The 13815-nt window shown below is 36.9% G+C and overlaps 1 protein-coding gene across 3 annotated transcripts in view; it reads right to left on the bottom strand.

Annotated features, from left to right (window-relative positions):
• Nucleotides 1–13815, bottom strand: part of LOC139139382 (ankyrin repeat domain-containing protein 13C-like) — a 314195-nt gene that overhangs the window by 242596 nt on the left and 57784 nt on the right. The gene's annotated exons all lie outside the window — the stretch shown is intronic.

The raw sequence follows: 13815 nt of genomic DNA, 5'->3' as shown, positions 1-13815 counted from the left end.
AAAGTTCATTAAATATGCAAATTAGCAATTATTTCCCATGACACTGGCTAAGTGTCTTTGTACACTTTTATGAGAAAGAGTGCTAAAGATCTGTACCAAGTTTCATTGAATTTGCTGCAGTATTTCTGGACATATCACTCTAATTACAAAAATTCATCAAATATGAAAATTAGCAATTAACTGATGCAATACTGACATATCTCATTGTGTGCTATCAGAGATCTGTGCAACAAATGTCTTTACAAAGTTTAATCAAATTTTGTGCAGTTGCACTACAAACAGAGCTCTTTTTCAAACAGTCATTGTCAATGACATTGTCCCTGCTTTTTTAACAAAATTGTCGTATTACAGCTATTTTGGATCCAATCACAAAACAAATCAATGTGCATATGTATGACATTAGCAGTAATCCTTGCACTAAGTTTGAATGAAATCGCTCCAGGCATCTCTGAGATATCTGCGTGAACAGACAGACGCACACATGCACGCATGCACGCATCGACATGATCAAACCTACAAGTCCCCCGGACGGTGTCCATGGGGATTAATAAGCCTCTTATGCCGTGAGGTGCTTGATCCTATCAAATTTATAGGTTGTAGTACTTGTGGTTACTGATTTATAGGCATATTTGCGAAATTGAGCTCAAAGGCCGTCTGGGTCTCTTGGAGATAAGCAAAAAAATTTGTTGCAAAATTTATCCATGTTTTCAAAGATTTGACCCCTAACTCTATTGCTGAGTCCAGAATGAGACACATGTATAATGGCCTGGAGTTGTCACTGATAAAAATACATCAAAATTATTAGAGTGCTTAGCTTTATGTAAATAATATTTTGAAAGTGATTTTTAACGAAAGAATTCACATTTAAGGTAGTGACTCAGGTTCGTGGACACATATTTTCAATCAAAAGTTTTACATAAAAAACGGGGTCTCACACCCAACATGTGGTACATTTTCTGTTCGGTCTATATTTGAAGAAGGTAAAAATTTTGTTTAGTTGTCAAAACATGCATTCGTATGTTTGTTTACGTCAAAAACGTGCGATTTTGAGTTTTTTCACTTAAAAAAGTATAAGTAAGAATTGGCAGCACCCATAAATGATCTGTTAACGGCACTAGACAGCTGGATATACTGGGGGGAAAAGGGTGTTTTGGATTTTTGAAATTCGCTTTTGTTTCTGCACAGTGAGCCTTCGAAGTGTGAACTGTCAGATTTTTGCATAAATTATCAGCTTTTGTTAACGTTTGTCAAGTTATCTTCATTTCGGGGGGTTTATCAAAAATCTAAAACACCGTTTTTCACGTCTAATCATGAAGTGTTAGCATGCGAAGAATTGGGGAAATCCGCCCACGTGTCGCCGACTTACACTCATTTGAAGGTGCGCATACATAGCAAAAATCAGAACTGAGAAAATCGACGATTTGTGTAAATGCCCCATTTTTCACACAAAGTCGCCGAAAAAGTCAGATTTTTGTGTGTTTAAAAAAATTCATTCGATCTGGGTCTAGGTTAAATATTGGGCATCAGATTGGAGAATTTCTGACAAGTCCTGAACACTAGTTTGCCTAAAGTGATGAAAGTTGTGCGTAGAAAAGCGAGGCTGGTCAGCGTAAGCGGTGGGTACTATTTACATGATAAACACTAGAAAGATAATTCATGGCATAATCTGTTTGTCAAATACGTATCTAGCTTATTATTATATTAACTGTACACTGTTTGGTAACCGTTAGAGTCTGGTTACAAGACTAGAATAGTTTAAAAAAATACAACCGGAGTGGTTTACAAGCCTGCGTTCTGCCGACGACAAGGGCTCGCTTGCTCACAAGCGCTCGACTTCCGGTCTCATAGCCCATAATTCATACATGTACCAAGTGTGAAATGGTTGCCCAGTTCATTTTAGCGCCGACTTTTGTGCCTATAGTACAGGACGTCACTTGCTTGCTTGCTTTCGAAGATGAGACAACCAACTCTCGATGCTCTAAAAAATTCTGTAGTTGAGAAGTTCAAGGAATGCGGGTAATAGACATCAAATCAGGTCCAATAATCGTTATAATTCACGGTAAGTAAGAAATTTACCAGGGCCAAGGAACATATTGAAAATGACAAAGGCAATGGGGTCATCTTGAACAAAAAAATAGTGGTGGTACCAGGTGTCCGGAATGGGTAAGCGTACCCTGCCAGCTAGCCGCACCCGTCAAGATTGACCCAAAGCGACAAATCCATTGTTATTTGGTGAATTCACCAAATTACTTTTGTGAGTCAAAATTTGGTATGCTGTCACTCATCATTTGAGTTACAGACAGGTCATATTTTGATACAACATCTCCGAATCTACCGTAGAACTTCTTAAATGATTTCACCAATCTACTTTCTGAGAATCCTTGCCTCACTAACTTTTGAGCTAATAGGCTGTGTCTAAGTCGCACTTGTTTTTGTAGTTTTCACATGTGATCTGCTGCAGTCTTTTTGCTCACCATCAGGAATGATACCAGGTTTTTCGTGCGCTATTTCGCTTTGTACTATTATGGCCCCGGGTATAAAACCAAAATCAACTTCAGTTACACGTAAAAGTGATTCTTCATGACTTAAAATAAACTACTGAGGCGATACTTGACAGATTCACTGATTATAAAATTGAAACAGCGACGTATCACGACACCCAGCGACACTCTCTTGACCACAGATAGAAATAGACCGGCACCGATCATGAAGCGACATTTCACATACGTTGCTGTGCTCTAGACCCACATAACAGTGTCGGAGTGACAATTTAAAAACTAAGTCAAAAATATGGGCTGCTGTTTTAGAACCATATTTTCTAGTGAAGACTAAACAGAGTCTCCTTGGGCGGCAGTGTAATCTCCAGTACTGTAAGTGCGCGTGTGTATGGAGCCCGGGTATGGAGCCAGTTATGCATTCTCAACATCATGCAACCATGTTACCATAGTACCAACAAATGTTTAAATGGCAGTTGTAGTATGAGCCAAACTCAGAAAGTTTCAAATCAGTCCTAAAGCTATCGTCCATCAGCTTTCCATTTTGCTTCTTTGGCCCCAATTTACATTTTCTACACCACTTATACTGCCGGCAGTCGTCAGCCATGTTAGAATAGCGTCTCTTATGAAGACGTACGCGCATGCGCAACATAGTGCGTAAAAAATTTACATAATCTCCTTCACGGTATAACGATAACGCTGACAGTAATCCGGACTGTTAAAACAAAAAGAAAATAATAACTCGCGCAGCTGTTAGAAGGCCATGTTTTCACTAAAATTTCAGACATTTCCTTGTACAATGTTACCTCACAGTTTTCTCTAATAGAATAGCGTCTCTTATGAAGACGTACGCGCATGCGCAACATAGTGCGTAAAAAATTTACATAATCTCCTTCAAGGTATAACGATAACGCTGACAGTCATCCGGACTGTTAAAACAAAAAGAAAATAATAACTCGCGCAGCTGTTAGAAGGCCATGTTTTCACTAAAATTTCAGACATTTCCTTGTACAATGTTACCTCACAGTTTTCTCTAATAGAAATATAATTTTTCAGGGGTTCAGAATATTAAATAATCACAAAATCGCTAAAATTGACCAACGAACCTGAGTCACTACCTTATTCCTGGACCCTTGCCACAGTGGCTACATTTAATGGGGCACTCAGGGCCTGCTGCGTAGACTGCTGACACTCTACCTCAGGCCTGCAGACTACACAGCTAGGTCTATAGCTGTAGACAGTGTAGTTGAGTAAACCAAAGCTTCTCATCTTTGAGAAAATCAAGCTGATCCATAGACTCTGAGCGTTCCATAGTCAGTAACCATGCAGATTCCACACTACACTAATATCGTTGTCACTTTTGTGATTTAAGTTGCACATTTATTTCTTTTAGCACTTTTGTCAGCCACACTGGGTTCAGAATACGAAATTACTGACAAGAGTTTTGGCCTCGGGGAACTTTGAGTCCAATTGTTGTGGATAGGTCAGCCGCAGGCCTAGTAGACCAGTCGTACTATTGGCTGTGTGTTACCGGCCTGCCTCCCACCACAGCCCTGCTGATTGCATAGCAGTTGCGGCACGCGGTTTCTCTGCCAAAAAACAGCCAATTTGGAATCTAAAACTTGCGTTGGTCTGTGGTTTCGAGCACACCTACCTTGCCTTGGTACATGATGTGCTTAGTTGTGCTTGTAAACTTACAAAAACCCCCGTTTTCTCTCTATATGCGAGAGAAGTGTTCATATCCGCCGCAAATGTGAGCTCGTTCCTGAAAAGCATGCTGGTATACTGTGACAATTCTTGGCCATCGCCAAATTGTGATTTTTTTCTTCAGAAAATGTTTTCCTTGTGACACGACAACCGAAGATTGTCACTAATCATTAATTAAACATTTTCACTTCATTTTCATTTTACTTTTTAATTTACTTTTATTCTAATTTGACTTTGAATTTTTTTTCATTGTTACATTTCACTTTGGATTCTTTTCTCATTTTAATATTACCTTATCTTGATTTTGATTTAAAGTGGCACTCCCACTTGGTAACATTTTTAGCCCTTAAAGCGCTGCGTCGGTTTATAAATTGACACAGCATTCTCGCTCTCAGCGCCATGTCGGTATATAAACCGACAGTGGTTGCATTATGCCTAACTTAGCGACGCATTGCCGAACTCAGCTACAAGAAGGCTATTTCTGACCCTTTGAACCAAGTTTAGTACCATGGTTTTCAATCGGGCTTGAACCTACAAAGCACGGTACCCAATAATCACCTAGCGGCAGAGGCAACAGACAAAACCGCTCGACTAAATCCTCAATCTAAAAAAAAGATTGGTTCAATAACCGAGCTAAGGATGTTACAATTCTGACAAATAATGACATCATGCAGCCTAACAATCAAAATTCCTAGTAATTCATGCAAACTTTCTGTAAAGAGGGCAGCGGGTTTCATGAATATTTAATTTATCAGGTTTGCAGCTTCGCCGATACGCAGATACGGCCATAGTGCACTGAACGAAACACACTTTGAAAGCTTTAACATGCCGTAGACACGGAAGACGATTATGTTATGCCAAGCTACTGCCCTTTGGCTGATGAAAACGGCAGAGTTTACAGTTTTTTGAGAAAATTTTACGGAAAAATGAAGCGTTTTGCAGACCAAATAGATTGCGATAGTGGACTTTGAACGTATCGAAGGCCAAAATGGCAGCATTGGATGGTGCCGAACTCTCGACATGGAGCCTGAGGTTGATATTTTCAGAGCCCAAAACATTCAAGATTGAGAAATTTGTAAGGATTTGGTTAAATTGAAGTGTATTTTGACGATTTTCAAGCGATTGACTACCGAGACGGCCTTTGACGGTCGACCTGGTTTGTTTAAACAAATGTAGCTGTTCCGAACTGTTGACCTTGGGAGGCATTTACTACGACTTTTTTACCTGAACAACGACCTAGCGGCCAATATAGCTCCGCTGTGTTTATGTAGAGAATAACTATTTTTGACACATGTTGATGAAGAAGGTGGAAATCTTTGATAGCTCAATGCAGTAGCCAGAAAAAAGTGGCTAAAATAAGCTGCAAAAATACACAATCTAAGATTTCATCATACTTTGAATATATCACATCGGATCATCCCTAAGAACATGTCAACCAAACCTATCTGATGAGTAGTTTTTTTTTAGAATAAAATTTTCCGACCAAAAATGGCAACAATTGCCCCTAAAAATAAAAATTGCAGATTTCATCATAATTTCAAAAGATCAAATTTAGTTCATATATAGAAACCTGTATACAAAATTATAAAGCTGTTAGACTAGTACTTTTTGAGAAACATTTTTTTACCAAAAGCGGGAAAAATTGCCCCAAAAATTAAAAATTGCAGATTTCATCATTATTTCAATAAATATCATTTAGTTCATCTATAGAAACCTGTATATCAAATTTCAAAGCTATCAGATGAGTAGTTTTGGAAATACACATTTTTTGACCAAAAATGGCAAAAATTGCCCCCAAAAATACAAAATTATAGATTTCATCAGAAATTCAACATATATCACTTAGCTCATCTGTAGAAACCTGTATACCAAATTTCTAAGCTATCAAAGCAGTACTTTTTGAGAAATACGTTTTTTGACCAAAAATGGAAAAAATTGCCCCAAAATTACAAAATTGCAGATTTCGTCATAATTTCCAAAAATATCATTAAGGTGATCTGTAGGAACCTGTATACTACATTGCAAAGCTATCAGATGAGTAGTTTTGAAAATACACTTTTTTTGACCAAAAATGGAAAAAATTGCCCAAAAATACAAAATTGCAGATTTCATGATAATTTCAATCAGTATCATTTAGTTCATCTGTAGGAATCTGTATACCAAATTTCAAAACTATCAGATGAGTACTTTTGGAAATACATTTTCTGACCAAAAATTGCAAAAATTGCCCCCAAAATACAAAATTACAGATTTCATCAGTAGTTCAATATATATTACTTAGTTCATCTATACAAACCTGTATACCAAATTTCAAAACTATCAGACCAGTCCTTTTTGAGAAATACATTTTTTGACCAAAAATCGCAAAAGTTGCCTTAAAAATGCAAATTTGCATATTTCTGCACAATTTAAACAAATCTGAAATAGATCATCCCCAGGAACATATGTACCAAATATCAAAGCTATCTGATTGGTAGTTTTGAAGAAGATTTTTAAAAAAATTTTTACCAAAAATGACAAAAATTGCCTTAAAAATACCAATATGCAAATTTCACCACAATTTGAACAAGTCATCGTTGATGACACAGTCCCCACTTGTTAATGGGTACTTTGATTACAGGTCCTCAGAGAGGATAGAGTCCTCTTCATTAGGTCTGTGATAAAAATACTTTTGAATAAATTCGCTTGATACATGTCTGAGCTGTAGTTCAGGACATGAAAAAATCGTAATAAAATGGCCACATGGCGGCCTTATTGGATCGTATCACAGAACAAATCTATGTGCATATGTATGACAGACATCCAGCTCTATGGGTTTGCTCAGAATTAGATATATGCATAATTAATGAGGTACAGTATGAAGCATCATAAGGTCTTCCATCATACCATATATGAAGGGTGTACAACTTGTGGTTACTGAGTTATGGACAAATATGTATATTTGAGATCAAAGGTCATCGAGGTCACATGACATTTGGTCAAAATAATTGTATTGCTAAGTTATCCCTATATACCAAAAATCAGACCTCTAGCTCTATTGACTCGCTCAAAATTAGATATGCACATAATTAATGAGGTACAATATGTGGCGTCATAGAGTGTCCCATCATACCATATATGAAGGGTGTACAACTTGTGGTTACTGAGTTATGGACAAATATGTATATTTGCGGTCAAAGGTCACCAAGGTCACATGACATTTTATCATAAAAATTGTATTGCTAAGTTATCCCTATATACCAAAAATCAGACCTCTAGCTCTATTGGCTCGCTCAAAATTAGATATGCACATAATTGATGAGGTACAATATGTGGCGTCATAAGCTGTCCCATCATACTATATATGAAGGGTGTAGCACTTGTGGTTACTGAGTTATGGACAAATATGTATATTTGAGGTCAAAGGTCACCAAGGTCACATGACATTTTGTCAAAAAAATTGTATTGCTAAGTTATCCCTATATACCAAAAATCAGACCTCTAGCTCTATTGACTCGCTCAAAATTAGATATGCACATAATTAATGAGGTACAATATGTGGCGTCATAGAGTGTCCCATCATACCATACATGAAGGATGTAGCACTTGTGTTTACTAAGTTATGGACAAATATGTGTATTTGAGGTCAAAGGTCACCGAGGTCACATGAAATTTTGTCAAAAACATTGTAGTGCTAAGTTATCCCTATATACCAAAAATCAGACCTCTAGCTCTATTGGCTTGCTCAAAATTAGATATGCACATAATTAATGAGGTACAATATGTGGCATCATAAAGTGTCCCATCATGCCATACATGAAGGTTGTAGCACTTGTGGTTTCCAAGTTATGGACAAATATGTATATTTGAGGTCAAAGGTCACCGAGGTCACGTGACATTTTGTCAAAACAATTGTATTGCTAAGTTATCCCTATATACTAAAAATTAGACCTCTAGCTCTATTGGCTTGCTCAAAATTAGATATGCACATAATTAATGAGGTACAATATGTGCCGTCATAAGCTGTGCCATCATACCATACATGAAGGGTGTACAACTTGTGGTTACTGAGTTATGGACAAATATGTATATTTGCGGTCAAAGGTCACCAAGGTCACATGACATTTTATCATAAAAATTGTATTGCTAAGTTATCCCTATATACCAAAAATCAGACCTCTAGCTCTATTGGCTCGCTCAAAATTAGATATGCACATAATTGATGAGGTACAATATGTGGCGTCATAAGCTGTCCCATCATACTATATATGAAGGGTGTAGCACTTGTGGTTACTGAGTTATGGACAAATATGTATATTTGAGGTCAAAGGTCACCAAGGTCACATGACATTTTGTCAAAAAAATTGTATTGCTAAGTTATCCCTATATACCAAAAATCAGACCTCTAGCTCTATTGACTCGCTCAAAATTAGATATGCACATAATTAATGAGGTACAATATGTTGCGTCGTAGAGTGTCCCATCATACCATACATGAAGGATGTAGCACTTGTGTTTACTAAGTTATGGACAAATATGTATATTTGAGGTCAAAGGTCACCGAGGTCACATGAAATTTTGTCAAAAACATTGTAGTGCTAAGTTATCCCTATATACCAAAAATCAGACCTCTAGCTCTATTGGCTTGCTCAAAATTAGATATGCACATAATTAATGAGGTACAATATGTGGCATCATAAAGTGTCCAATCATGCCATACATGAAGGTTGTAGCACTTGTGGTTTCCAAGTTATGGACAAATATGTATATTTGAGGTCAAAGGTCACCGAGGTCACGTGACATTTTGTCAAAACAATTGTATTGCTAAGTTATCCCTATATACCAAAAATCAGACCTCTAGCTCTATTGGCTTGCTCAAAATTAGATATGCACATAATTAATGAGGTACAATATGTGCCGTCATAAGCTGTGCCATCATACCATACATGAAGGGTAGTAGCACTTGTGGTTACTGAGTTATGGACAAATATGTATATTTGAGGTCAAAGGTCACCGAGGTCACGTGACATTTTGTCAAAAAAATAGTATTGCTAAGTTATCCCTATATACCAAAAATCAGACCTCTAGCTCTATTGGCTCGCTCAAAATTAGATATGCGCATAATTAATGAGGTACAATATGTGGCGTCATAAGCTGTCCCATCATACCACATATGAAGGGTGTAGCACTTGTGGTTACCGAGTTATGGACATATATATATATTTGAGGTCAAAGGTCACCAGGTCACGCGACATTTTGTCAAAATATCTGAGATATCTGCGTGAATGGATGGACTCACGGATGGACTCATGGGGACATGACCCCATCTATAAGCCCCCTGGACTTCATCCGTGGGGAACAAAAACTGTGTCACTGCATCCGTTTTGTAATATGAATACGATGAGAAACTAAATTTTTATTTTTCTTGGCCTTATACATGGGAGTCTATGGACTGCCTTATACATGGGAGTCTATGGACTGCCTTATACATGGGAGTCTATGGAGACTGCCTTATACATGGGAGTCTATGGAGGTGAAAACTAAAAAGTCCTCTAACACGGCAAAATTTGATCGCATTGTGAAACAAATCGACGTGCATCTGTATGGGGTAGGGTACTATCCTTGTGCAAAGTTTGAAAGAAATTGACCCGGGCATCTCTGAGATATCTGCGTGAACGGACGGACGCACAGACGCACGCACGCACGCACGGACGCACGGACATGACCAAACCTATAAGTCCCCCCGGACGGTGTCCGTGGGGACTAACAAATCTGACTGAAGTCACCCTAAGTAAACTGCATATCAAATTTCAAAGTAATTGGCCAAGCAGTTTCAGAGAAGAAGATTTTTTTACCAAAAACTGCAAAAAATGCCCCGAAAATACAAATATGCAAATTTCACCATGATTTGAACAAACTTAAGTAAGGTCACCCCAAGTGAACTGCATATAAAATTTCAAAGCAATTGGACATAAGGTTTCAGAGGAGAAGGCAATTGTTGACGGACGACGCCGGGCAACGGATGATGGACGACAACGGAAAATCAACCTATTTGATAAGCTCCGCGTCGCTGACAGCAGAGCTAAAAAACCCGGCATAAAACCGTTTTCTCGATACTTAGAGGTTTCTTTCCGTTTCATGGCGGATTTTGTGGCTTGCTTGTCAAAATTCGTGATCAAACTTGGCAAACAGATTGACTAGTATATGGTAGTACGAGTCCGTGACTCGATAAACCACGGAGAGTTACGTACTCGTACATGAATCAAACTAATGTCTGTTGGTTCAAATCCCAAAATTAATCAATAAAAAGGTTCATGAGATGTGTTTTTGTCTTCAACTCTTCATTCTAACCATACTTGCAGTTCAAACTATACAGAGTTAGTTGAATACACCCTATAGCAGTGTGCATGTGTTGCATAATAGTTACCCCTCCATGTACAATATGGAACCTTGTTGTCCCTGTGTATGCAAATTAATTGTTTGTGTTTACAGGTTAACAATACAATATTTGATTTCTTCTAATTTTGATGACAGATTTTAAAAATAGTGACAACATCACTGTTCGCTCCCATATAGTTATCAAAACAAGTCAACAATTGTATGAAACATGGACATACATATACAGACAGACTGACATACACAGTCTGGCACAGAGTGATGACATTGACCTCAAGTGTGCCTTGGCCCATGGAGAGTGATAAAGATATAACAAACAGCTGAATGTAATGATAAAATAGTTAAGTATAGGCCTATACAGGCACTGAGAGTGAATATGTTACATCAATTTGATTAGTTTCTTTTCCTTTTCTACTTCTGTGATAATATTTAAGACAATCAATCTGCAAGGCAGTTTATGTATTGACAAATATGTTATCTTTTACAAGCACACAGCAAACTGTTCTTGATTTTTCATTTACAATATGTGACATAGACTGAAATACATAACATGCAAACAATGTTTACACTTTGCCCATACACCAGATACATGGAGAAATTTCAACATACAATCATCAACTCAGAAACCCTACAGGAAAAAGTAAACATTGTTTTCTTCCAGAACAGCTGGTACATCCACATCTGGAACAACTTACAAACTTAACCAATTACACAAGGATGATGACAAAAGATATAAAGTTAAACTGTGGTGAACTTGACTATTCCTTTCAAATCCTTACCTAACTTGACATCTTAAACTAAAATACACTGCATATGGTTAATTGTGCACAAAAATACATCGGGGTGGACCATTTGATAAGGGATGGTGTCTGGAAGATCGATGAGGTACATTATCTTTTTTATCCGATCCATTGGTACATTCTTTTTTCCCCACTCTCCCACCTTTTCTTTTTGTCAAACCTTCTCTGGCTGAATTTTTTATTGGCATTTGTTCAGAATTTTTTCAAAATCTGCCAGGATTTTTTTACCGCATTTCAACACAAAATACAGTTTACCATATCAAATGCTTACTAAATCACCACATTATATACTCTATAGTTCCAGTAGGTATAAAATTACCAAAACAAATCTTTAAAATACAAAACGAAAGATATCCCAGTAAAACTGAAAGTTTCGCAAAGTTGCCCCAAAAATTCAAAATTCCGGATTTCAACTTAATTTCAATATATCTTATTAAAAAAACCCTAAGGACCGGTTTACTAAATATCAAAGCAATCAGACTGGTAAATTTTGAGAAACAAATTTTTTGACCAAAAATGAGAAAAATTGCCTCCCAAAATACAAAATTGCAGATTTCATCCTAATTTTAAATATATCTAATTAACATAAACCCTAGGAACCTGTACACTAGATATCAAAGCTACCAGATCACAAGTTTTAGGAGAAAAATTTTTTGACCAAAAAAGGCAAAAATTGCCCCAAAAATAAAAAAAAATTGCCAGTTTCAACATACCTTCAATACATTATATTGAGATTAATCTTAGATACCTGTATACCAAATACATGTATCAAAGCTATCAAATCAGCAGTTTTTGGATTAAAAAATTTTTTATCAAAAATTTGGAAAATTGCCCCCAAATTACAAATATGACAATATCAATACAATTTGTATAAGCATGACTGAGGTCATTTTGAGGAACATGAATATTAAGTTTCATAACAATCAGACGAGCGATTTCAGAGAACAAGATTTTTTGACTAAAAACGGAAAAAATACCCTAAAAATACAAACATGCAAATTTCATCCCAATTTTTGCACACATAATTTAGAATACCTAAAGAAATCTATATACCAAGTTTCAACCAAATCTGACCAATGCTTACTGAGTTTTAGCCATTTGCAGGATTTTTCCTTTTTCCCCCTCATGTTCATTTGAACAAATTCACATCTCCACCCCTAGGTGCACCTGTACACCAAATACTAAGACAGTAGGTGCTATTGTTTAGGAGTTTTTGATGTGGACGGACTAACAGACATACATACATACTTACATACATACACACAGATGCCATTTTGCCACCTTATACGAATACCTCCCATTTGCATATATACATATGCATATATGGGAGCGTAAAAATAGCACCAATGGCACTGGATCACAAGTGGCACATTGTAAAACTACTCTATCTAGCCATGTCAGGCCATTTTTAAATATTAGGAATAGAGAATTGGAATGTATTTTGATCTAAAGATCTCACTGAGGGGAACAAAACAAGCCTTGAATGATCAAGATTGGACGAGTAGTTCAGGAGATACAGATTTTTAAAGTAATAAATTTTCATATTTTTATTCTGCCGTGCATTAAAAGTTTTTAGCGTTTTTAATTTTAATGAAGTTTTGATGTCAATATATCAGAAACAAGTCTTTGACAATGACATAGTCCCCACTTGTAATAGGAGTATTAGTCTTGATGGGGCAGGAAAATGTGGTCATTAAGAAGTATCACTGGAGTGTATATGATGAGATCTATGGGCACATAGGTCTATGTCGTTGTTCCCAATTTGAAACACATGAGGCATGTCTAAGTTATGGTTCTAAATCGGGAAAAAAGATCAGACCTCTAGCTGTATTGGCCAGCCAAGAAATACAAATGCGCATAATAATGAGGTACAAGATATGACATCTTACGGTCTAATATCCTATCAGAATTGGAGGGTATAGAACTTGTAGTTACTGAGTTATGCATATATATGTATAATCAATGTCAAAGGTCATAAGGTCACGTGACATTTTGAAAAAAAATTGTATTGCTAATTAATCCCTATATGCCAAAAATCAGACCTCCAGCTCTATTCGCCTTGCCCAGAATTAGATGTGTGCATAATTAATGAGGTAAAGCGTGTGTTGTCATAAGGTCTCCCACCCTACTAAATATAAAGGACATAGCACTTGTGGTTACGTATTTATCAACATAAACGTATATTTCAGGTCAAAGGTCATCGAGGTCACATGACATTTGGTCAAAAAATTTCTATCCTATAGTTATCCCTATATACCAAAAATCAGACATCCAGCTCTATGGGCTTGCTCAAAATTAGATATGTGCATAATTAATGAGGTACAATATGTGGCGTCATAAGCTGTCCCATCATACCATATATGAAGGGTGTAGCACTTGTGGTTACTGAGTTATGGACAAATATGTATATTTGAGGTCAAAGGTCACCGAGGTCACAT

Source organism: Ptychodera flava, chromosome 8 (genome assembly GCF_041260155.1).
Source record: "Ptychodera flava strain L36383 chromosome 8, AS_Pfla_20210202, whole genome shotgun sequence".
Taxonomy (NCBI): Eukaryota; Metazoa; Hemichordata; class Enteropneusta; family Ptychoderidae; genus Ptychodera; species Ptychodera flava.
Note: the sequence above shows the minus strand (reverse complement) of the source record. Positions and strands in the feature narration are given on the sequence as shown.